Genomic DNA, 27,137 nt, shown 5'->3' with positions numbered 1-27,137 from the left:
AAAATCTATAACTAGGAATTTTTTTCTGGATAAGGAGTAGAGATGAGCGAACTCAAACTTAAAAGTCGGACAGTTAGTGTCTAGTGCTAAATGCTGAGTACGGACTTGAGAAGTCCATTGCAATGTTCGGCGCTCCAGGGGAAGTCCGTTGCAGAGAGAAAGAAAGAGCTCTAAAATTCTAATGGGGTTTGGGTTCTGGTGGAAGTTCAGCTACATTAATGGTACCCAAACCAAACTTTGGTAATCTTTTTGGAAGGGTTCACTGAATATCAAAAATACTGGATTTTTAGCCAAGGTAATGGAAAATGAAGTTATATGAATAAGAATCCTAGCTCTGCATACATGTACCTATGGTAGTAAATTGTTACTGGTAATTAGAGATGAGCAAACCCAAAACGGGGTTCATACTGACCAGTTAGTGTCTGGTGCTAAAAATCAAACACAGACTTGTGCCAGAAGTCAGTTGCACTGTTTGGAGTTTCCAAGGGAAGTCTGAGAGGAAGGAGAGAAAGAGAGAGAGAAAGAGGGAAGTAGGGAGGGAGATTTTTTATAGCTCAAAGTTTGGAACAATTGTTTTCAATGGGATTCTGGTTCTGGTTGAAATTCAAGCCCAGTTCTGGTACCCGAAGTTTGATCGGATACTAGAACCCGAACTTCCACAGGCCTACTCATCCCTAAAGGTAATGCTTTGAAAACCTCTGCTTACATGCTACTAATAATACTCACCTATCATCAACAGTCTTAAAAGTGGAGCTTTTCCCATTTTTTTCCACTTTTCAATAGAATTACTCATTGATTACAGTCTCTGTTCAATGAGTAAAATGAATAGGCAAATCTAGCTCTTTGGTCATGCGTTTTTCTGTTTTTTAAATGCCTAATGAAGATCTCATCCAGCCATGAATAATCTTTACCTCATTTTTGTTGTACAACTTCAATATACATCCAGCTGGTTAAAATATGCATCTAAGAGCTTTAGGTTGTAAAATTTAATTAAGGCTTGTATGTGAAATACGGGATATCGCATCTTAAAAGGGAAAATCCAGCCAAAATTATCCAAGGCAATGCTGGAATGGAAAACATTGTCCACATCAGTGCAAATTATTCTGATGGCTTTTCCACAATCTATGCAGAACAATTATACATATACAGTTATATGAAAAAGTTTGGGCACCCCTATTAATCTTAAGCTTAATGTTTTATAAAAATTGTTTTTTTTTTTGCAACAGCTATTTCAGTTTCATATATCTAATAACTGTTGGACACAGTAATGTTTCTGCCTTGAAATGAGGTTTATTGTTCTAACAGAAAATGTGCAATCTGCATTCAAACAAAATTTGACATGTGCATAAGTATGGGCACCCTTATCATTCTCTTGTTTTAAATACTCCTACCTACATTTTACTGATTTAATAAAGCACTTATTTTGGTTTTCTGACCTCATTGAGCTTTGAACTTCATAGCCAGGTGTATGCAATCGTGAGAAAAGCTACTTAAAGTGGCCACTTGCAAGTTGTTCTCCTGTTTGAACCTCCTATGAAGAGTGGGATCATGGGCTCCTCAAAACAACTGTCTAATGATCTGAAAACAAGAAAAAATAAGATTATTCAACATAGTTGTTCAGCGGAAGGATACAAAAAGCTGTCTCAGAGATTTAACCTGTCAATTTCCACTCTGAGGAACATAGTAAGGAAATGGAAGAACACAGGTACAGTTCTTGTTAAGGCCAGAAGTGGCTGTCCAAGAAAAACATCAGAAAGGCAGAGAAGAAGAATGGTGAGATCAGTCAAGGACAATCCTCAGACCACCTCCAGAGAGCTGCAGCATCTATGTGGCCAATGCCGGCACCGGGAATCTTGTTAAAGTTGAGGGATGCATGGATTCCTCTCAGTATCAGCAGATTCTTGACAATAATATTCATGAATCAGTGAAAAAGTTGAAGTTACGCAGGGGATGGATCTTTCAGCAAGACAATGATCCAAACACCGCTTCAAATCTACTCAGGCATTCATGCAGAGGAACAATTACAATGTTCTGGAATGGCCATCCCAGTCCCCAGACCTGAATATCATTGAACATCTGTGGGATCATTTGAAGAGGGCTGTCCATGCTCGGCGACCATCAAACTTAACTGAACTGGAATTGTTTTGTAAAGAGTAATGGTCAAAATACCTTCATCTAGGATCCAAGAACTCATTAAAAGCTACAGGAAGCGACTAGAGGCTGTTATTTTTGCAAAAGGAGTATCTACTAAATATCAATGTCACTTTTCTGGTGGGGTGCCCATATTTATGCACCTGTCAAATTTTGTTTGAATGCAGATTGCACATTTTCTGTTAGTACAATAAACCTCATTTCAAGGCAGAAACATTACTGTGTCCAACAGTTATTAGATATATGAAACTGAAATAGCTGTTGCAAAAAAAACCAATTTTTATAAAACATTAAGCTTAAGATTAATAGGGGTGCTCAAACTTTTTCATATAACTGTATATTTTTAATTTCAATAAAGTAATTGAGCAAACAGAACATTATAATATTAAAGTAATATTGCTTATTTCTGAATCAACTAAAACTGCTGTGGATAAATTTGACAGTTTGCTCAAATTTGACCAGAGCGAAATATAAATATATATCTATATATATATATATATATTTATATTTCGCTCTGGTCAAATATATATTCACTTCATGGCACATTTGTTCTATTGGCTCCTTTTTCATTTGTGGTGATGTATGTTTTCTTCTGGATGTTAAAGGGAACCTGTCACCACCAAAATGGAAGATGAGCTAAGCCCACAAGCATCGGGGCCTTATCTACAGCATTCTGGAGTCACAGTGGGTGAATCCTATTATGTACTTTGAGGTTTATTTAACCATTGTATACTTTAAAACAAGGATGCAAAGCATAATAGGGTATTTTCTGAGTATTAAGGTACCGTCACACTTAGCGACGCTGCAGCGATACCGACAACGATCCGGATCGCTGCAGCGTCGCTGTTTGGTCGCTGGAGAGCTGTCACACAGACAGCTCTCCAGCGACCAACGATCCCGAGGTCCCCGGTAACCAGGGTAAACATCGGGTAACTAAGCGCAGGGCCGCGCTTAGTAACCCAATGTTTACCCTGGTTACCAGCGTAAAAAAACAAACAGTACATACTTACATTCAGCTGTCTGTCCCTTGCCGTCTGGTTCCTGCACTGACTGCTGGCCGTAAAGTGAAAGTGAAAGCACAGCACAGCGGTGAGTCACACAGCGGTGACTCACCGCTGTGGCTGTGCTCTGCTTTCACTTTACGGCCAGCAGTCAGTGCAGGAACCAGACGGCAAGGGACAGACAGCTGAATGTAAGTATGTACTGTTTGTTTTTTTACGCTGGTAACCAGGGTAAACATCGGGTTACTAAGCGCGGCCCTGCGCTTAGTTACCCGATGTTTACCCTGGTTACCAGTGAAGACATCGCTGAATCGGTGTCACACACGCCGATTCAGCGATGTCTACGGGGAGTCCAGCGATGAAATAAAGTTCTGGACTTTCTTCCCCGACCAGTGATCTCCCAGCAGGGGCCTGATCGCTGCTGCCTGTCACACTGGACGATATCGCTAGCGAGGACGCTGCAACGTCACGGATCGCTAGCGATATCGTCTAGTGTGACAGTACCTTTAGGGTTGATGATTGCAGTAATCTGCCCACAACCACTATTGTTTCATCGCTGTCAGATGCTGCATTATCCAAAGAGGGGTATGTGATGTAAAAAGAGCCAGTTTGATGGGCTTCAAGCGCCCTGCTGATTTAAAAATGGATCCAAAGACTAAAATAATTTAAGGTGGTTTATTGTTCATGTGTTTCAGAGACAATTGAGGAATCAAATTGACTCTGAAATGTGTTGACAATAAACCACCTTAAATTATTTTTGTCTTCATATCAATTTTTAACCCCTTAGTGACAGAGCCAATTTGGTACTTAATGGCCGAGCCAATTTTTGCAATTCTGACCACTGTCACTTTATGAGGTTATAACTCTGGAACGCTTCAACGGATCCCGCTGATTCTGAGATTGTTTTTTCGTGACATATTGTACTTCATGTTAGTGGTAACATTTCTTCGATATTACTTGCGATTATTTATGAAAAAAATGAAAATATGACAAAAAAATTTAAAATTTTGCAATTTTCAAACTTTGTATTTTTATGCCCTTAAATCAGAGAGATATGTCACAAAAAATAGTTAATAAATAACATTTCCCACATGTCTACTTTACATCAGCACAATTTTGGAAACAAAATTTTTTTTTGTTAGGGAGTTATAAGGGTTAAAAGTTGACCAGCAATTTCCCATTTTTACAACACCATATTTTCTTAGGGACCACATCACATTTGAAGTCATTTTGAGGGGTCTATATGATAGAAAATACCCAAGTGTGACACCATTCTAAAAACTACACCCCTCAAGGTTCTCAAAACCACATTCAAGAAGTTTATTAACCCTTTACGTGCTTCACAGGAACTGAAACAATGTGGAAGGAAAAAATGAACATTTAACTTTTTTTTGCAAACATCTTAATTCAGAACCATTTTTTTTATTTTCACAAGTGTAAAAACAGAAATGTAACCATAAATTTTGTTATGCAATTTCTCCTGAATACGCCAATACCCCATATGTGGGGGTAAGCCACTTTTTGGGCGCACCGCAGAACTTAGAAGTGAAGGAGCGCCGTTTGACTTTTTCAATGCAGAATTGTCTGGAATTGAGATCGGACGCCATGTCACGTTTAGAGAGCCCCTGATGTACCTAAACAGTGGAAACTCCCACAAGTGACACCATTTTGGAAACTAGACCCCTTAAGGAACTTATCTAGATGTGTGGTGAGCACTTTGAACCCCCAAGTGCTTCACAGAAATTTATAACGTAGAGCCGTAAAAATAAAAAATCGCTTTTGTTTACACAAAAATGATTTTTCGCCCACAAATTCTTATTTTCACAAGGGTAACAGGAGAGATTAGACCACAAAAGTTCTTGTGCGATTTCTCCTGAATACGTCGATACCTCATATGTGAGGGTAAACCACTGTTTGGGCGCACATCAGAGGTTGGAAGTGAAGGAGCGCCTTTTTACTTTTTCAATGTAGAATTGGCTGGAATTGAGATTGGACACCATGTCGCATTTGGAGAGCCCCTGATGTGCCTAAACAGTGGAAACCCCCCACAAGTGACCCCATTTTGGAAACTAGACCCCTTAAGGAACTTATCTAGATGTGTGGTGAGCACTTTGAACCCCCATGTGCTTCACAGAAGTATATAATGTAGAGCCGTGAAAAAAAAATCGCATTTTTTCTACAAAAATGATATTTTTGCCCACAAATTTTTATTTTCACAAGGGTAACAGGAGAAATTAGACCACAAAATTTGTTGTGCAATTTCTCCTGAGTACGCTGATACCCAATATGTGGGGGTAAACCACTGTTAGGGCGCACTGCAGAGCTTGGAAGAGAAGGAGTGCCGTTTTACTTTTTCAATGTTGAATTGGCTGGAATTGAGATTGGACGCCATGTCGCGTTTGGAGAGCCCCTGATGTGCCTAAACAGTGGAAACCCCCCACAAGTGACACCATTTTGGAAACTAGACCCCTTAAGGAACTATCTCGATGTGTGGTGAGCACTTTGAACCCCCATGTGCTTCACAGACGTTTATAACGTAGAGCCATGAAAAAAAAAATCACATTTTTTCTACAAAAATGATATTTTTGCCCACATATTTTTATTTTCACAAGGGTAACAGGAGAAATTAGACCACTAAAGTTGTTGTGCAATTTCTCCTGAGTACGTCGATACCCAATATGTGGGGGTAAACCACTGTTTGGGCGCACTGCAGAGCTTGGAAGAGAAGGAGTGCCGTTTTACTTTTTCAATGTAGAATTGGCTGGAATTGAGATCGGACACCATGTCGCGTTTGGAGAGCCCCTGATGTGCCTAAACAGTAGAAATCCCCCACAAGTGACCCCATTTTGGAAACTAGACCCCCCATGGAACTTATCTAGATGTGTGGTGAGAACTTTGAATGACCAAGTGCTTCACAGAAGTTTATAAGGCAGAGTCGTGAAAATAAAAAATATTTTTTTTTTCCACAAAAAAGATTTTTTAGCCCCCAAGTTTTTATTTTCACAAGGGTAACAAGAGAAATTGGACCCCAAAAGTTGTTGTCCAATTTGTCCTCAGTATGCTGGTACCCCATATGTGGGGGTAAACCACTGTTTGGGCGCACGGCAGAGCTCGGAAGGAAGGAGCGCCGTTTTGGAATGCAGACTTTGATAGAATGGTCTGCGGGCATTATGTTGCGTTTGCAGAGCCCCTGATGTACCTAACCAGTAGAAACCCTCCACAAGTGACCCCATTTTGGAAACTAGACCCCCGAAGGAACTTATCTAGATGTGTGGTGAGAACTTTCAATGCCCAAGTGCTTCACAGAAGTTTAGAATGCAGAGTCGTGAAAATAAAAAATATTTTTTTTTCCACAAAAAAGATATTGTAGCCCCCAAGTTTTTATTTTCACAAGGGTAACAGGAGAAATTGGACTGCAATAGTTGTTGTCCAATTTATCCCGAGTACGCTGATGTGCCATATGTGGAGGTAAACTGCTGTTTGGGCGCACGGCAGAGCTTGGAAGGGAAGGAGCGCCTTTTTGGAATGCAGACTTTGATAGAATGGTCTGTGGGCATTATGTTGCGATTGCAGAGCCCCTGATGTACCTAAACTGTAGTAACCCCCCACAAGTGACCCCATTTTGGAAACTAGACCCCCCAAGGAACTTATCTAGATGTGTGGTGAGAACTTTGAATGCCCAAGTGCTTCACAGAAGTTTAGAATGCAGAGTCGTGAAAATAAAAAATATTTTTTTTTTCACAAAAAAGATTTTGTAGCCCCCAAGTTTTTATTTTCACAAGGGTAACAGGAGAAATTGGACCCCAGAAGTTGTTGTCCAATTTATCCCGAGTACGCTGATGCCCCATATGTGGGGGTAACCCACTGTTTGGGCGCACGGCAGAGCTCAGACGCATTGCGACGGCCCCGTACTGACATAAGTGTGAAAGAAGCCTAACCCTAAATTTAGCCCCAATCCTAACCCTAAATTTTGCCCCAACCCTAGCCCTAACCCTAACCCTAGCCCTAACCCTAACCCTAGCCCTAACCCTAGCCCTAACCCTAGCCCTAACCCTAGCCCCAACCCTAACCCTAGCCCTAACCCTAGCCCTAACCCTAGCCCTAACCCTAGCCCTAGCCCTAACCCTAGCCCTAACCCTAGCCCTAACCCTAGCCCTAACCCTAACCTTAGCCCTAACCCTAACCCTAACCCTAGCCCTAACCCTAGCCCTAACCCTAGCCCTAACCCTAATTTTAGCCCCAACTGCTGTTCTCCTGCCGGCCAGCAGATGGAGACAGATGGCGGGCGCACTGCGCATGCGCCCGCCATTTTCTTTTGCCGACGGCCAGGAGGAGCAGCAGCAGGAGGATCCAGGGACACAGGTGAGTATGACAGGGTCCCCGAATCCCCCTATTTCTCTGTCCTCTGATGTGCGATCACATCAGAGGACAGAGAAATACACTTTTTTTTTTTGCGGTCGCCGGTAAACGGTTAATTACCGGCGATCGCAAATGCGGGGTCGGTACAAAACCCCCCGAATCATGTTCTCTGGGGTCTCGGCTACCCCCGGCAGCCGAGACCCCGGAAAAAATCCGACTCTGGGGGGCGCTATTCACATTTTCCACAGCGCCGTTAATTAACGGCGCTGTGGTTTAAGTACCCTTAGCGGCCGCCGTTAAAAGGCGTATCGGCGGTCGCTAATGGGTTAAATAAGTAGCACATTTGAAGTCCACAAATCATACAAATCCTGCCTCTTTATACTAGTATATACTTGTCAGTTTAAGAGCTTTTGAAAAGTTGAAATAAAACAATAGTAATGTGAAGAAGTTATACTCCCACAATTACTCAAAGAGAAATGCAGTGACTGGGGGACAAAAAGCACAAAATAGGGACTTAACTGATAACAACGTGGTAAAACAGGAAAGTGAATCTTCTCACCTAGTGAAGTTGCACCTAAGCAACGTGTAATTCACATAAAACCGCTGCTGCAGGACATGAGTCCAAAAGGACTTGAACAAAAGGAATCCAGGTGATGGAAACTGATGAACAGATGGTATACTTGAAAACATTTTTTAACAGGTTTTAAAGTCCATGCGTTTCAAGGTCAACACAGATATTGGTCCTGAGGAAGAGGTCCTGCATTGACCTCAAAACGCTTTGACACTAAAACCTGTTAAATAAAGTTTTCAAGTATATCTGTGTGTCAGTTTCTATCAGCAGCACATCAAGTGACACTTCACCCAGATACAATTACGCAAAGACATTTGCCTCTTTTTGCAAAATCACAGTATTACCATGAATTGCAACAGACTTTAGTGTTTGTTTTTAGGACAAATTATAGAATTCTTGCTATTGTTTCATAATATTTTACCCATTGGGCAACAATCAGATCATGCATTGATTTACTAGACCTGTTAGACCTGTCCCCAGAGCATAATAAATCTTTGATATGAAAAACAACAAAGAAAAACTAATACTCACCTTATCGCTCAACTGTTTGGCACCACTGCTGCTTGCCACAAGCTGTTTGGTCCACTTTAAATCCGCTCAAAGTAAATTTTCAAAAATCTGTTTTCTCAAACATGCTGATATTTTTGTATATTTAAGTTGAATTCAATCCAACTTGAATAAATTTTCTCATCTCTAAATCTAATATCAGATTGAAATGGAGAGATTTTTTAAAATGAAAATATATAAGCTTTACCTACTATATTTTCTGTGACTTTTATAACATTATCCCCAGATCAGGGGACTGTGAGGGCCATTGTAAAATCTTCAGCTTGTGCCTTTTGAGGTAATCTATTGTGGATTTTGACGTGTGTTTAGAATCTTTAACCATTTGTAGAAGACATCCTCTTTTCAACTTCAGGTTTTTTTTTTACAGATAATGTTATGTTTGCATTAAGAATTTGATTAAATTTCATTGAATGCATTCTATCCTCTACCCATGAAATTTTCTATGTGCCCTTGGCTGCAACACAACCACAAAGCATGGTTGATTCACTCCCACTCTTAAAATGCTGTGCCCTTTTTTCTCCACACATACCTTTGATCAGTGTGGCCAAAGAGTTATATTTTAAGCTTATCAGTCGACAAGACATGTTTCCAAAATGCAATAGGCTTGTTTAGATTTTTTTGGGATACTGCTGATGCTAAATTAATGTAGTGGAGGCAGGAGAGGTTTTCTTCTGATGACACTTCCATGAAGGCCATATTTGTGTAGTTGTCGCTGAAAAGTAGAACAATGTACCACAACTACAGAATCTGCTAAATCTTTCTGATTGTCTTTTTCAATCAAGCGGTGATTCTGATTTTCCTCTCTAGCAATCCTACAAGCAGTTCTCACTGAAATTTTCCTTGGTCTTACATGACCTCCATTTTTCTTGCTAACTGCCATTTCTTAATTACACATTGAACTGAGAAAAGGGCAAATTGAAAACGTTTTGTTATCGTCTTAAAGCCTTCTTCTTTTCCTTTTGGGCCCCATCATTTTAATTTTCAGAGTGCTAGGCAGCTGCTTAGAAAAGCCGAGTTCTGCTATTTTTTTGACACAAGGTTGAAATTTGCATTACCTGCTTTCCAAACGATGATAGCGAACAAACCCTAACCCTAACAAGCTAATAGAGGTTGGAAACCTTGGCTAAAGTTATCTGTGCACACAAATCTTAAAGGGTGCCCAAACTTTTGCATCAACCTATCTTCCTTTTTGTAATTTTCAAAATGAACAAAAAACTATATATATGTTTTTTTACCTAAAATACAAAGGAAATGTGTTATCGTTAATGCTATGGCTTTTACAGTTTATTTAATCTTAAACTCCTTAACTTTTCACAATAACAGTAATTTTGACCAAGGGTGTCCAAACTTTTGCATGCCACTGTACAAAGGCACTGAGGTTAAGGTTCATTTTCGTCTCTAATATTAACCCCTCTCCCACCCAAGACATATCATATGTTCCTGTGATCTGGTACTTATTGGTCTAGGATGTATGGATATGTCCCGGCGATTTTGCGCTCACAGAGGCTGTGCATGCATTATCACCATCGGGTGTCAGCTGATACAGTGATCTTTTATTTTTATTTTCGCGGATCAACATTATAAACTTCTGTTTAACACCTGGGGGTTGAAGGCGCTCACCACACATCTAAGTACATTCCTTGAGGGGTCTACTTTCCAAAATTGGGTCACTTGTGTTTAGGCACATCAGGAGCACTTCAAACGAGACATAGCATCTGCTAATGATTCCAGCAAATTGTATATTCAAAAAACCAAATGATGCTTCTTCCCTTCTGAGCCATGCCGTGCGCCCTAACAGTAGTTTTCTCCCACAAATAAGCTATCAGCATATCAGGAAAAATTACACAACAAATTATATGGTGCAATCTCTTGTTACCCTTATGAAAATTCAAAATTTGGGGCTAAAACATTTTTGTGGGGAAAATGTGTTTTTTTTTACTTTCAAGGCTCAACGTTATAAACTTCTGTGAAGCACCAGGGTGTTTAATGTGCTCATCATATATTTAGATAAGTTCCTTGAGGGGCCTAGTTTCCAAAATGGTGTCACTTGTGGGTGATTTTTACTGTTTAGGCATATCAGGGGCTCTTCAATCACAACATAGCATCATAGCATCCTCTAATTATTCCAGCAAATTTTGCATTCAAAAAGTCAAATGGCGCTCCTTCCCTTTTGTCCTCTGCCGTGGGCCCAACCAGTGTTTTTTCCACATGTATAGGCTATTGACATGCTCAGAAGAAATTGCACAACAAATTTGGGGTCCATTTTTTCCTGTTACCCTTCTGAAAATAAAGAATCTGGGTTTAAAATAATGTTTTTGTGAAAAAATGTTAAATGTTTTCCACATTTCAAAAATTCATGTGAAGTACCTGAAGTGCTAATAAACCTTTTGAATGTGGTTCTGAACACCTTCAGGGGTGCAGTTTTTAGAATGGTGTCACTTTTGGGTATTTTCTATCATATGACCCCCTCAAAGTCACTTAAAATGTGAGGCTGTCCTTAAAAATATAGTTTTGTAAACTTTGCTGGAAAAATTAGAAATCATTGGTCAACTTTTAACCCTTATAACTTCCTAGCATAAATAAATTTTAGTTTAAAAAATTGTGCTGAAGCAAAGTAGACATGTGGGAAATTATATAAATTGACTACTTTGTGTGACATATCTCTGATTTAAAGGCATAAGATTTCAAATTTTGAAAATTGCTAAATTTGCCAATTTTTCACCAAATTTCCTTTGATTAGTGACACCATTCAGCACTGGAATAAACTCCAAGTCCAAGTTCTTTAATTCCAAGGGAAGGCCTATAGTTAGGCCAAGACATTGTATTGCTTTTTTGTGAAATTAGACAAGCACAGTTCTATTGATAAATACAAACATGAATGTTACCGTTATAGATGATAGAACCCGCACTTATAAGTTTAGGGTTCATACCGAACAATTAGTTCCTTATATCAGAACATATTACACCTTCACTTGCTGATAGAGAATCAACGTAGGATATTTGAAACTTATTTACAATTTGCTGATGGCAAATAGACCCGAAATAAATATTCTATAATACTATTAAAAAGTAATTTTTACTTGTCAAATTAATATAATTGTGTGCTAATTAAAACCACAATGTTTGTGTTGGTCACTATATAGATTAGTCCTAAGGTAGTAATTGGGGGATCCTTTTAGATGTCCTTCTATAGGTTCATTAATGATTTAATGTTTTAAATTAAGGTACCGTCACACTAAGCGACGCTGCAGCGATACCGACAACGATCCGGATCGCTGCAGCGTCGCTGTTTGGTCGCTGGAGAGCCGTCACACAGACAGCTCTCCAACGACCAACGATCCCGAGGTCCCCGGTAACCAGGGTAAACATCGGGCAACTAAGTGCAGGGCCGCGCTTAGTAACCCGATGTTTACCCTGGTTACCATCGTTAAAGTAAAAAAAACAAACGTTACATACTTACCAACCGCTGTCTGTCCCCGGCGCTGTGCTTCTCTGCTCTGGCTGTGAGCGCCGGGCAGCCGGAAAGCAGAGCGGTGACGTCACCGCTCTGCTTTCCGGCCGCTGTGCTCACAGCCAGAGCAGAGAAGCACAGCGCCGGGGACAGACAGCGGTAGGTAAGTATGTAGCGTTTGTTTTTTTTCCTTTAACGATGGTAACCAGGGTAAACATCGGGTTACTAAGCGCGGCCCTGCGCTTAGTAACCCGATGTTTACCCTGGTTACCAGCGAAGACATCGCTGAATCGGTGTCACACACACCGATTCAGCGATGTCTGCGGGGAGTCCAGCGACGAAACAAAGTTCTGGACTTTCTTCCCCGACCAGCGACAGCACAGCAGGGGCCTGATCGCTGCTGCCTGTCACACTGGACGATATCGCTAGCCAGGACGCTGCAACGTCACGGATCGCTAGCGATATCGTCTAGTGTGACGGTACCTTTAGGTAAATGGTCCACCAACCGAGGTTTCAGATTCACAGCTATATTATTCTAAATACTGAAATTCAATGAAATCCACTAAGTGGTATGATATTGGCTGATCTTATTATTCTCAGATCTTACATCTTATTATTCCCACTGGCTCCTTATTGTCCTACACTCTGGTTATAAGCCTTTGCGCATTCTCATCTTGATGGTTTACTATCCCCTATTGTGGGGTACACAATATAATTTCCCCCTCTATCTCAATATCCTAATGCGATACTATTATATAACCCTCCGGACTACAGATTCATCCTCACATCTCTTGCATTGTGTGGCCGCGCACCATCACTTATTGCTTATCATGAACTGCTACAAACAATTTCTTTTAAAATATGTAACCAGCTGCCTCCCCAACATGTTTCAACATTACAGGCAACTTCATGAGGAACGAGGCTACACTGGCCTCTGGGCAGAACCCTACAGCTTATATAAAGTAAGTTATGATGTCATAAAGTTCAACCACTGAATGAATTTGACTGTTTAGCCAATCCTAAGATGTTTTTGATAAACAGAGGAACATGTCTGATTGGTGATCAGACATATCAGTCATCATGTTTAGCCTATTTAATTAATTGTGTTCTAAAATGGACTCACCTATGCAATTACAGAGTCCTTCCAAATAATCTTATACTAAAGCTGTATCAATGTCCGAACACAGGCTTATCCTGGAAGTCCATTTTAGTGTTTGGAGTTCCATGGGAAATTCGGGATGGAGATAGAGACAATTTTTCCAGTTCAAAAGTTTGGCTCCCCATTGTTTTTAATACGGTTCAGGTTCTGGTTCAAGTTCCCGGTCTGCTGAATTGTAAAAGGTCCGTGTTCAGAGTTCAGCACCGGACACCTGCTGTCCGGAATGAATCCCGAACTTTACAGTTTGGGTTCTCTCATCTCTATTAAGGATAACATCTCCAAGGAGTTTGTATGTTCTCCTTGGGTTTGCGGGGGTTTCTTCTGGATACTCTGCTTTCCTTTCACACTCCAAAAGCTTACTGATAAGGAATCTAGATTGTGAGCCCCAATGGGGATAGTGATGATTAATGTCTGTAAAGCGCTGTGTAATTAATAGCACTATATGAGGTGAGCAAAATAAATAAACTGAACTATTTATTGGCAAATACATTTTAGTTTTTTCACACTTTCCTCCAAGAGCCATTGTTAGGGCTAGCGGAACGCACCAAATAATAAGACAGATAGAGTATGGTGCGTTCGCAGCCCGGGGTCCACCGTGCAGAGATGGAACCTGCTGCCAAGTAATGATGGACTATATGGCGGTACAAAGTGAATACACACATGGGCTAACCTCACCCTGTGTGAAGGAAGCGAACCCTGTTACGTCACAGGGCCGTGGTACTGCACCAAGAGCGCAAGCAATGAGTCTCAGAACTCAATCCCAAGACACAGGATTTGAGTACATAGACCTCATGCGCTTGACACCGCTACTGAGGTGTCAGAGTGACAGCAATAGAAGCACGAGAGTGCATGCAGTGCCGCACTGGCGAACGCCACTAACCACCCAGGCTTGGGTCAGGAAAGCGCTGTGAAAGCACAAGGCGCCGCACTGGCGGTCACAGCAATAAGACGCTGTATTGTGTGTTTATGTGCTGATGGCCAAGTCGGGCGCTAGATAGCAAACATACACCTTCCGCGAACAGTCATCCAATAGAGAGGGTTATTTAAAGAGCGACTTTCACTCACAACACACACACATTTACAAATGTACACTAGCGCATGGCCGTGCGGTCATGCGTAGCTTATATAGCTGCAGCACGTTCAGGACCTTCCAATAAAGGACCAATGGGAAGCTGCTACCAAAGATTTGCCCTTTCAGGACTTTCCTGGAGGACCAATGGGATGTGCTGCAGTACCTGAGCATGTGACCCTCGATCTCCAATGGGATATCTTGCCCTGTGCATGCTCAGAAAGAGAAAAGCAGGACTTAGCCCCAAAAGCATCTGCTCGCCGCTGCCCAACACTGACTTCAATGGCAGAAGCAGGAAAAGCAGCAGTAACTCTTTGTACAGAGTGAGACTGAGCAAGACGCTGGGACCGACGTCTCTGCTGAGCAGACTCCACTGCGGCTGGATAAGAATGGGAGACCGCAGCAGAGATGGCTCGAGATTCCCCTTGTGCAGAAGCGGGAACTCGACACCTAACATTACCCCCCCTCCTAGGACCCCCCCTCCTTGGGCCTCGCTACGCTCGAAGGCAGCAATGAGCTGTGGGGCCCGAATGTTTTCAGCAGGCTCCCAGGACCTGTCCTCTGGGCCATAACCCTTCCAATCCACCAGATAGAACTTTTTGCCACGTACCACCTTGCAACCCAAAATAGCGTTCACCTCGTAATCGTCCGTAGACGAACCCGATGTCCCGGCAGATGACTCGGAAAACCGGGACATGTATACGGGTTTCAAGAGGGACACATGAAAGGTGTCGGTGATACCAAAGCGTGGAGGAAGGGCCAGACGGTAGACCACAGGGTTAACCTGTTCAAGGACCTTGAAGGGACCCAAGTAGCGAGGTGCAAACTTAGTGGACTCAACACGCAGCCTGATGTTACGGGCGGAGAGCCACACTAAGTCGCCAGGAGCAAAGGTCGGAGCGGGACGCCGATGAGCATCGGCGGAGGACCTCATTCTCTCCTTGGAGGCCCGAATGGCATCCTGAGTGCGGTCCCAAATGTCCCGTGCCTCCACAGCCCAGTCTGCCACCCTGGAGTCAGCAGAAGACACAGGCATGGGCACAGGGACACGCGGATGCTGGCCGTAATTTAGGAGGAATGGAGTCTGACCGGTGGAGTCGGCTACGGCGTTGTTAAGCGCAAACTCTGCCCACGGTAGCAAGGATGCCCAGTCATCCTGCCTGGCAGAAACAAAATGTCGTAAATATGTGACCAAGGTCTGGTTGGCCCTCTCTACCAACCCATTCGTCTCGGGATGATATGCCGAAGAGAGATTCAACTCAATACTGAGTAGACGACAAAGCTCTCTCCAGAATCGAGACGCAAACTGGGGACCCCGGTCACTAACAATTTTGTCTGGCATACCGTGTAGGCGAAAGATATGTTTGATGAACAAGACAGCCAACGCCCGTGCAGAAGGTAGCCGTGGAAGAGGCACCAAGTGCACCATTTTGGAAAAATGGTCGGTGATCACCCAGATAATGGTGCAGTTACGAGACTTGGGTAAGCCCACCACAAAGTCCATCCCGACCATCTCCCAGGGCCTGTCCTCCACCGGCAGAGGGTAAAGCAAACCAGCTGGCCGTTGCCGAGGGGACTTGTTCTTGGCGCAAGAGACACACGCCCGAACATATTCTGCGACATCACGAGCCATATGCGGCCACCAGTATGTCCTCGCCAGTAACTCAGATGTCCTTTTGGAACCAAAATGTCCACTCACCCTGGACGAGTGTGCCCAAGAGAGAACCTCCGGTCGCAAACTGGATGGTACAAAAGTCTTGCCCGGAGGCACAGACTCTAGCGAAATCAGGGCCACAGTTCTCAAGCTCTCGGTGGGGACAATAAGCCGAGGCTCCTCCTCCTCCGCAGATGACACAACGGAGCGAGAGAGAGCGTCGGCCCGAATTTTCTTCTCCCCAGAAAGAAAATGGAGGGTGAAATGAAACCGGGAGAAGAATAAGGACCATCTGGCCTGGCGAGAATTCAACCGCTGGGCTGTCTGCAGGTACACCAAATTTTTATGGTCTGTGAAGACTTGGAAGGGAAAACGTGCTCCCTCCAAGAGATGTCTCCACTCCGAGAAAGCCAACTTCATGGCTAGCAACTCCCTGTCCCCGATGGAATAATTCCTCTCTGCTGGTGAGAAGGTCTTAGAAAAGAAGAAGCAAGGATGCTTCCGACCTTGAGCATCCTTTTGGAAGAGGACTGCTCCAGCACCAACAGAAGAGGCATCCACCTCCATGATAAATGGCTTATCAACATCGGGGCGATGAAGGATGGGAGCGCTAGCGAAGTGTGACTTTATGGAGTTAAAGGCCTTAGAGACCTCCTCAGACCACAATTTGGGATTTGCCCCCTTCTTGGTGAGGGCAACCAAGGGAGCTACCAAAGTTGAGAAGTGCGGAATGAACTGGCGATAATAATTAATGAACCCCATAAAGCGCTGCACCGCTTTAAGAGAATGGGGTTCCTGCCAGTCCATCACAGCCTGTAGTTTGGCAGGATCCATAGCCAATCCCTGGGCAGAGATGATGTAGCCTAGGAAAGGTAAGGACTCCTGCTCGATCATACACTTCTCCAACTTGGCATAGAGGGAGTTTGCCCGTAGGAGGTCGAAGACTTTGCAAACATCTCTCCGGTGGGAGTCAATATCTGGAGAGTAGATGAGAATATCATCCAGATAGACTACGACCGAGGTGGAAAGCATATCCCGGAAGATGTCGTTCACAAAGTCTTGGAAAATGGCTGGGGCATTACAGAGCCCGAAGGTCATCACCAGATATTCATAGTGCCCATCCCTGGTGTTAAAAGCCGTCTTCCATTCGTCCCCCTCACGGATGCGAATCAGGTTGTAAGCACCCCGCAGATCTAATTTAGTAAATACCCTTGCTCCCCGAAGCCTATCGAAGAGCTCAGATATCAAGGGCAAAGGATACTTATTCTTAACGGTGAAGAACCCTGCCCCAGCAGGTGACACTGACTTCCTAATGAATCCTCTTGCCAGATTTTCCTGAATGTACTGTGACATTGCCTCCGTCTCCAGGAGAGATAACGGATAGACTCGACCCCGGGGAGGCTCAGCACCAGGCAAGAGATCAATAGGACAGTCATAGGGGCGATGGGGCGGAAGGATCTCCGCCGCCTTTTTGGAGAACACGTCTGCATAAGACCGATACTGCTTGGGGAGAGAGGATAGATCTGCGGGTACCTCTGTAGTAGCAACCTGAACGCACTCTCGATGACACCTACCCCCACAAGATTCGCCCCATCCCAGAATTCTGCCTGAGGACCACTCGATATGAGGAGAGTGGTACCGTAGCCAAGGTATTCCCAACAGGACCTCATCAATTCCCTCAGGAATGACGAGCAGAGATATAATCTCCTGATGAGATGGCGACATGGACAGAGTAAAAGGGATGGTCTGGTGTGTTATCTGTGAGGGCAGTGTCGACCCATTCACCACTCGTACCGTTACTGGTTGAGCTAGCGTAACCAGGGGTATTGCGTGACGTTGGGCGAAGGCAGAAGACATAAAATTGCCCTCCGCCCCAGAATCCACGCAGAGCTCTACCGAGTGGGAGAATGAGCCTATCATAATTGTCCCATTAAAGGACAATTTAGAGGCAAACGTCGCCGTGTCTAATGTTGTGAGTTCTGTTTTTGGGCTCCCTCTGGTGGTTACTGATGGTACTGGGTGATTTGTGTTCTGCTGTCTTTGGTGTCCACCTGTTCTATTAGGATTTGGGAGTTTCCTATTTAACCGGGCTTTCTTGTCATTTCCCCGCCGGCTATCAAGGTTATCAGAATGTTTTGTTACCTCAGCTTCTGGCTTCAGTAATCTTCAGGACAAGCTAAGTTTTTGATTTTCTTGTTCCACGTTTTGCTTTATTTTTGTCTTGTCCAGCTTGCATATAATTGTTTCTTTGCTGCTGGTTGCTCTAGTGGGCTGTAATTGCTCCTCATGTTCCATGAGTTGGAACATGAGTTCAAGTAATTGCAGGATGGTTTTTTGAAGGGTTTTTTGCTGACCGCGCAGTTTACTTTTGTATCCTCTGCTATCTAGTTTTAGCGGGCCTCATTTTGCTGAATCTGTTTTCATACTGTGTATGTGCCTTCCTCTCATTTCACCGTCATTATATGTGGGGGGCTGCTATTTCTGTGGGGTATTTCTCTGGAGGCAAGAGAGGTCTGTGTTTCTTCTAATAGGGGAAGTTAGATCTCCGGCTGGTGCGAGACGTCTAGGATCAACGTAGGCACGTTCCCCGGCTATTGTTATTTGTGTGTTCAGGTTTAGGGTCGCGGTCAGCTCAGGTTCCATCACCCTAGAGCTCATTGGTGCTTGTCCTTTTGTGATTCCCTGCCATTGGGATCATGACAGTATAGCCGGCCAAAAATGTTTGGGCTGAAGTAGGAGGAAAAGTAGTCTGAGGAAGTTTTTTTTTTTTTTTTTTTTCTTCTCTCCTCTGAGGTTGCTGCCTAGCCTTAATTGCAGCCTGGCTGATTTTATTTTTTTTTTCCTCCTCTTAATCCTTGAATGGCTCTGACCTTAGCTGTTTATCATGGACGTCCAGAGTTTAGCTTCCAGCTTGAATAATCTTGCTGCTAAGGTTCAAAATATACAAGATTTTGTTGTACATGCTCCTATGTCTGAACCTAGAATTCCTATTCCAGAGTTCTTTGCTGGAGATAGATCTAGTTTTCTGAATTTTAGGAACAATTGCAAGCTGTTCCTTTCTTTGAAATCTCGCTCTTCTGGAGACCCTGCTCAGCAGGTTAAGATTATTATATCTTTCCTGCGGGGTGACCCTCAAAATTGGGCATTTGCATTGGCACCAGGGGATCCTGCGTTGCTTAATGTGGATGCGTTTTTTCTGGCATTGGGTTTGCTCTATGAGGAACCTAACCAGGAGATTCAGGCTGAAAAAGCTTTATTAGCTCTCTCTCAGGGGCAAGATGAAGCAGAAATATATTGTCAAAAATTTCGGAAATGGTCAGTGCTTACTCAGTGGAATGAGTGCGACCTGGCTGCAAAGTTCAGAGATGGCCTTTCTGAGGCCATTAAAGATGTTATGGTGGGGTTCCCTGCGCCTACGGGTCTGAATGAGTCTATGACTATGGCTATTCAGATTGATCGGCGTTTACGGGAGCGCAAACCTGTGCACCATTTGGCGGTGTCTTCTGAACAGGCATTTGAGACAATGCAATGTGATAGAGTTCAGTCTAGAAGTGAACGGCAAAACTATAGGCGGAAAAATGGGTTGTGCTTTTATTGTGGTGATTCAACTCATGTTATATCAGCATGCTCTAAACGCACAAAAAAGGTTGATAAGTCTGTTGCCATTAGTACGTTACAGTCTAAGTTCATTCTGTCTGTGACTCTGATTTGCTCATTATCATCCATTTCCGTCGATGCCTATGTAGATTCAGGCGCTGCCCTGAGTCTTATAGATTGGTCATTTGCCAAGCGATGTGGGTTTAGTCTTGAGCCTCTGGAAGTCCCTATTCCTTTGAAGGGAATTGACTCTACACCTTTAGCTATGAATAAACCTCAGTACTGCACACAAGTGACCATGCGTATGACTCCCGTTCATCAGGAGGTGATTCGCTTCCTGGTATTGTATAATTTACATGATGTTCTAGTACTTGGTCTGCCATGGTTACAAACTCATAATCCAGTCCTTGACTGGAAAACAATGTCTGTGTTAAGCTGGGGATGTCAGGGGGTTCATGATGATGCACGTCCGATGTCTATCGCTTCATCTACTCCTTCTGAGGTTCCTGTATTTTTGTCTGATTATCGGGATGTTTTTGAGGAGCCTAAGCTCAGTTCGCTTCCTCCTCACAGGGATTGCGATTGTGCTATAGATTTAATTCCTGGTAGTAAATTTCCTAAAGGTCGTTTGTTCAATCTGTCAGTGCCAGAGCATACTGCTATGCGGAATTATGTTAAGGAGTCCTTGGAAAAGGGACATATCCGTCCATCTTCGTCCCCTTTGGGAGCAGGTTTTTTTTTTCGTGGCCAAAAAAGATGGGTCCTTGAGGCCTTGTATAGATTATCGTCTTTTGAATAAGATTACCGTAAAATATCAGTATCCTTTGCCTTTGTTGACTGATTTGTTTGCTCGCATTAAGGGGGCTAAATGGTTCACTAAGATTGATCTTCGGGGTGCGTATAATCTTATACGTATAAAGCAAGGTGATGAGTGGAAAACCGCATTTAATACGCCTGAGGGCCATTTTGAGTATTTGGTAATGCCTTTCGGACTTTCTAATGCTCCTTCAGTCTTCCAGTCCTTTATGCATGATATTTTCCGTGAATATCTGGATAAATTTATGATTGTGTATTTGGATGATATTTTGGTTTTTTCTGATGACTGGGAGTCTCATGTTCAGCAGGTCAGGAAGGTGTTTCAGGTCCTGCGGGCTAATTCCTTGTTTGTAAAGGGCTCAAAGTGTCTCTTTGGAGTCCAGAAGATTTCTTTCTTGGGGTATATTTTTTCCCCTTCTACTATTGAGATGGATCCCGTCAAGGTTCGGGCTATTTGTGACTGGACGCAGCCTGCATCTCTTAAGAGTCTGCAGAAGTTCTTGGGCTTTGCTAATTTCTATTGTCGTTTTATAACAAATTTTTCTAGTGTTGTTAAGCCTTTGACGGATTTGACTAAGAAGGGTGCTGATGTTGCTGATTGGTCTCCTGCGGCTGTGGAGGCCTTTCAGGAACTTAAACGCCGGTTTTCTTCTGCTCCTGTGTTGCGTCAGACTGATGTTTCGCTTCCTTTCCAAGTTGAGGTTGATGCTTCCGAGATTGGAGCGGGGGCGGTTTTGTCACAGAGAAGCTCCGATTGCTCGGTGATGAAGCCATGTGCGTTCTTTTCTAGAAAATTTTCACCCGCTGAGCGGAATTATGATGTGGGTAATCGGGAACTTTTGGCCATGAAGTGGGCATTTGAGGAGTGGCGTCATTGGCTGGAGGGTGCTAGACATCGTGTGGTGGTCTTGACTGATCACAAAAATCTGATTTACCTTGAGTCTGCCAGGCGTCTGAATCCTAGACAGGCTCGTTGGTCACTGTTTTTCTCTCGTTTCAATTTTGTGGTTTCATACCTGCCAGGTTCAAAGAATGTGAAGGCGGATGCTCTTTCTAGGAGTTTTGTGCCTGACTCCCCTGGAAATTCTGAGCCCACTGGTGTCCTTAGGGATGGGGTGATTTTGTCGGCTGTCTTCCCAGACTTGCGACGTGCTTTGCAGGAGTTTCAGGCGGGTAAACCTGATCGTTGTCCGCCTGAGAGACTGTTTGTTCCGGATAGTTGGACCAGTAGAGTCATCTCCGAGGTCCATTCTTCTGCGTTGGCAGGTCATCCTGGAATTTTTGGTACTAGAGACTTGGTGGCCAGGTCTTTTTGGTGGCCTTCCTTGTCGAGGGATGTGCGTTCTTTTGTGCAGTCTTGTGAGGTTTGTGCTCGGGCTAAGCCTTGCTGTTCTCGAGCCAGTGGATTGTTGTCACCTTTGCCTATCCCGAAGAGGCCTTGGACCCACATTTCCATGGACTTTATTTCGGATCTCCCTGTCTCTCAAAAAATGTCTGTCATCTGGGTTGTGTGTGACCGCTTTTCTAAAATGGTTCATCTTGTACCCTTGCCTAAGTTGCCTTCCTCCTCTGAGTTGGTCCCTCTGTTTTTCCAGAACGTGGTTCGTTTGCATGGGATTCCGGAGAACATCGTTTCTGACAGGGGATCCCAGTTTGTGTCTAGATTTTGGCGGACGTTCTGTGCTAAGATGGGCATTGATTTGTCCTTTTCGTCTGCATTCCATCCTCAGACGAATGGCCAGACGGAGCGAACTAATCAGACCTTGGAAACTTATTTGAGGTGTTTTGTTTCTGCTGATCAGGATGACTGGGTTACCTTTTTGCCGCTGGCCGAGTTTGCCCTTAATAATCGGGCTAGTTCTGCTACCTTGGTTTCTCCTTTCTTTTGTAATTCGGGGTTTCATCCTCGTTTTTCCTCTGGTCAGGTGGAGCCTTCTGATTGTCCTGGAGTGGACATGGTGGTGGATGGGTTGCATCGGATTTGGAGTCATGTGGTGGACAATTTGAAGTTGTCCCAGGAGAAGGCTCAGCAGTTTGCTAATCGCCATCGCCGCGTGGGTCCTCGACTTCGTGTTGGGGACTTGGTGTGGTTGTCTTCTCGTTTTGTTCCTATGAAGGTCTCTTCTCCTAAGTTCAAGCCTCGGTTCATCGGTCCTTATAGGATCTTGGAAATTCTTAACCCTGTGTCGTTTCGTTTGGATCTCCCGGCATCGTTTGCTATTCATAATGTGTTCCATCGGTCGTTGTTGCGGAGGTATGAGGTACCTGTTGTTCCTTCGCTTGAGCCTCCTGCTCCGGTGCTGGTGGAGGGAGAATTGGAGTATGTTGTAGAGAAGATCTTGGATTCTCGTGTTTCCAGACGGAAACTCCAATATTTGGTCAAGTGGAAGGGTTATGGTCAGGAGGATAATTCTTGGGTGGTTGCCTCTGATGTTCATGCTGATGATTTGGTCCGCGCTTTTCATAGGGCTCATCCTGGTCGCCCTGGTGGTTCTCGTGAGGGTTCAGTGACCCCTCCTCAAGGGGGGGTACTATTGTGAGTTCTGTTTTTGGGCTCCCTCTGGTGGTTACTGATGGTACTGGGTGATTTGTGTTCTGCTGTCTCTGGTGTCCACCTGTTCTATTAGGATTTGGGAGTTTCCTATTTAACCGGGCTTTCTTGTCATTTCCCTGCCGGCTATCAAGGTTATCAGAGTGTTTTGTTACCTCAGCTTCTGGCTTCAGTAATCTTCAGGACGAGCTAAGTTTTTGATTTTCTTGTTCCACGTTTTGCTTTATTTTTGTCTTGTCCAGCTTGCATATAATTGTTTCTTTGCTGCTGGTTGCTCTAGTGGGCTGTAATTGCTCCTCATGTTCCATGAGTTGGAACATGAGTTCAAGTAATTGCAGGATGGTTTTTTGAAGGGTTTTTTGCTGACCGCGCAGTTTACTTTTGTATCCTCTGCTATCTAGTTTTAGCGGGCCTCATTTTGCTGAATCTGTTTTCATACTGTGTATGTGCCTTCCTCTCATTTCACCGTCATTATATGTGGGGCGCTGCTATTTCTGTGGGGTATTTCTCTGGAGGCAAGAGAGGTCTGTGTTTCTTCTAATAGGGGAAGTTAGATCTTCGGCTGGTGCGAGACGTCTAGGATCAACATAGGCACGTTCCCCGGCTATTGTTATTTGTGTGTTCAGGTTTAGGGTCGCGGTCAGCTCAGGTTCCATCACCCTAGAGCTCGTTGGTGCTTGTCCTTTTGTGATTCCCTGCCATTGGATTCATGACAGTCTACTGTACCTCCACCTACTACCACTAGACGCTGACGTTTCCTCGACCGCTGATGACATCTGGTGGCTAGATGTCCTGACTGCTGGCAAACATGACAGACCTTGAGTGCACAAGCGGTCCGGGACTTAAATCCCGCTTGTGACACTTCCATGGCCTCTTGTGACTCAGGAACCAGGACCGGAGATTCCAGAGGTTTGGCGAAGGTAGGAGCCAGCCGAAACCTCTGCCTACACTGGGCTCGCTCTAACCTCCGCTCATTAAAACGTAGGTCAATTCGAGTGGAGACAGTTATTAACTCCTCCAGTGTGGCAGGAATCTCCCTAGTGGCCAGAGCGTCCTTAACGTGGTCAGCCAGGCCCCTCCAAAATATGGGGATAAGGGCTTTATCCGACCAGTCCAGCTCAGAAGCTAAAGTGCGGAATTGGACGGCAAAATGACTGACCAGGGACTCACCCTGAGTTAATGCCAGCAGTTGGAGCGCAGTATCATGGGTGACTTGAGGTCCTAAAAAGACCTGTTTCAGAGTGCTCAGGAACAGCGGAGCACTCTGCACCACATGATCGCCACGCTCCCACAGCAGCGTAGCCCATTCCAACGCCCTGTCCGACAAGAGAGACACTATAAATCCCACCTTAGCCCGCTCTGTGGGAAAACGTGCAGCCAGGAGCTCGAGGTGAATAGAGCACTGACTCACGAATCCCCTACAAAATTTGCTATCACCAGAAAATTTTTCTGGCAGCGGGAGGCGAAATAATGTCGTAACAGGGGTGGCAATGGACAAGGTTGCTGCAGCCACGCAAGCAGCCTGTACAGCAACTGCGGTAACATCCACAGCTGAGGTTGAGCTCTCGAGAGCCGCCAACCTACCCTCCAGCTGCTGGATATACCGCAAGGATTGCTGTTTGTCCGTCATTACTAGCCAGACCCTGGCGCTAGTGTAATGTTAGGGCTAGCGGAACGCACCAAATAATAAGACAGATAGAGTATGGTGCGTTCGCAGCCCGGGGTCCACCGTGCAGAGATGGAACCTGCTGCCAAGTAATGACGGACTATATGGCGGTACAAAGTAACATAGTAACATAGTTAGTAAGGCCGAAAAAAGACATTTGTCCATCCAGTTCAGCCTATAATCCATCATAATAAATCCCCAGATCTACGTCCTTCTACAGAACCTAATTGTATGATACAATATTGTTCTGCTCCAGGAAGACATCCAGGCCTCTCTTGAACCCCTCGACTGAGTTCGCCATCACCACCTCCTCAGGCAAGCAATTCCAGATTCTCACTGCCCTAACAGTAAAGAATCCTCTTCTATGTTGGTGGAAAAACCTTCTCTCCTCCAGACGCAAAGAATGCCCCCTTGTGCCCGTCACCTTCCTTGGTATAAACAGATCCTCAGCGAGATATTTGTATTGTCCCCTTATATACTTATACATGGTTATTAGATCGCCCCTCAGTCGTCTTTTTTCTAGACTAAATAATCCTAATTTCGCTAATCTATCTGGGTATTGTAGTTCTCCCATCCCCTTTATTAATTTTGTTGCCCTCCTTTGTACTCTCTCTAGTTCCATTATATCCTTCCTGAGCACCGGTGCCCAAAACTGGACACAGTACTCCATGTGCGGTCTAACTAGGGATTTGTACAGAGGCAGTATAATGCTCTCATCATGTGTATCCAGACCTCTTTTAATGCACCCCATGATCCTGTTTGCCTTGGCAGCTGCTGCCTGGCACTGGCTGCTCCAGGTAAGTTTATCATTAACTAGGATCCCCAAGTCCTTCTCCCTGTCAGATTTACCCAGTGGTTTCCCACCCAGTGGTTTTCCCACTGAATACACACATGGGCTAACCTCACCCTGTGTGAAGGAAGCGAACCCTGTTACGTCACAGGGCAGTGGTACCGCACCAAGAGCGCAAGCAATGAGTCTCAGAACTCAATCCCAAGACACAGGATTTGAGTACATAGACCTCATGCGCTTGACACCGATACTGAGGTGTCAGAGTGACAGCAATAGAAGCACGAGAGTGCATGCAGTGCCGCACTGGCGAACGCCACTAACCACCCAGGCTTGGGTCAGGAAAGCGCTGTGAAAGCACAAGGCGCCGCACTGGCGGTCACAGCAATAAGACGCTGTATTGTGTGTTTATGTGCTGATGGCCAAGTCGGGCGTTAGATAGCAAACATACACCTTCCGCGAACAGTCATCCAATAGGGAGGCTTATTTAAAGAGCGACTTTCACTCACAACACACACACATTTACAAATGTACACTAGCGCATGGCCGTGCGGTCATGCGTAGCTTATATAGCTGCAGCACGTTCAGGACCTTCCAATAAAGGACCAATGGGAAGCTGCTACCAAAGATTTGCCCTTTCAGGACTTTCCTGGAGGACCAATGGGATGTGCTGCAGTACCTGAGCATGTGACCCTCAATCTCCAATGGGAGATCTTGCCCTGTGCATGCTCAGAAAGAGAAAAGCAGGACTTAGCCCCAAAAGCATCTGCTCGCCGCTGCCCAACACTGACTTCAATGGCAGAAGCAGGAAAAGCAGCAGTAACTCTTTGTACAGAGTGAGACTGAGCAAGATGCTGGGACCGACGTCTCTGCTGAGCAGACTCCACTGCGGCTGGATAAGAATGGGAGACGGCAGCGGAGATGGCTCGAGATTCCCCTTGTGCAGAAGCGGGAACTCGACACCTAACAGCCATGACTTTATTATTTTGCCTTAAGCGGTGAGGTGAGTATATTTTTTTTAACTATTTAAAATCTTTTGCCAACCTCAGACGCGTCGGTGCCCGAGCCCACTGCATAGATCCGGGATCGGGACCTTACGGCGACACCTAGATCACTTGCTAGGTACTATACAGTAAAACTCATTATAATGCATACTTAATCATATCTTTATATATCCAAGTTGTAAACAAAGCCTCTCACGTTAATAGAACCTCATAATGGTCAAATCACAAAAAGAAAGTGAGAAAAAAGCGAACAAAGCCATTGCAGACAAACAGAAAAAAAATACGTATGGGGATTTAGACAAATATCTAAAGAAAAAATCAGACTCCTCTCAAACCTCTGCAAGAAGATCTCTTAAAAAAATCTACTTCTTTCGATAATCTAGTCGACTCTGACCTTAGCGGTGACGACTCGGATAGCGACTCCATGATGGAAGACGCAGCTCCTATCTCCAGAGCTTTTATGAAAAAATTATTGGCTCAAAATATGAAGCCTATTCTGGACGAGTTAGCGGGTATGCGCTCAGATCTCCAACAACTGGGTCGTAGAGTTGAAGTGTTAGAATCTGCCAATACAGACACCATCGACGCCTTAAATTGCCTCAATGCAGCTTTATTAGCTGCAGAGGACCAGGAGAACAGGAGCAGAAGAAAAACATCAGTATAAGAGGCATCCCTGAGTCTTCCCACATGAGGCTCTGGAAAAGGTAACCCGGGAAATTTTTGCCAACCTCATC

At 44.3% G+C, this 27,137-nt stretch overlaps 1 protein-coding gene across 5 annotated transcripts in view; it reads right to left on the bottom strand.

Annotated features, from left to right (window-relative positions):
- SNTG1 (syntrophin gamma 1) overlaps positions 1 to 27,137 on the bottom strand; it is a 1,229,644-nt gene that overhangs the window by 861,057 nt on the left and 341,450 nt on the right. For 2 of the 5 annotated variants that reach the window (XM_069731324.1, XM_069731328.1), the window contains exon 2: positions 1,437 to 1,578. The exons of the other annotated variants lie outside the window; for them this stretch is intronic. The gene's annotated coding sequence lies outside the window, so the exon portion shown is untranslated. The remainder of the gene's footprint in view (positions 1 to 1,436; positions 1,579 to 27,137) is intronic. 5 annotated transcript variants of the gene reach the window in all.

This window comes from Ranitomeya imitator, chromosome 6 (assembly GCF_032444005.1).
Source record: "Ranitomeya imitator isolate aRanImi1 chromosome 6, aRanImi1.pri, whole genome shotgun sequence".
Taxonomy (NCBI): domain Eukaryota; kingdom Metazoa; phylum Chordata; class Amphibia; order Anura; family Dendrobatidae; genus Ranitomeya; species Ranitomeya imitator.
This window is presented reverse-complemented; position numbering and strand designations above follow the sequence as displayed.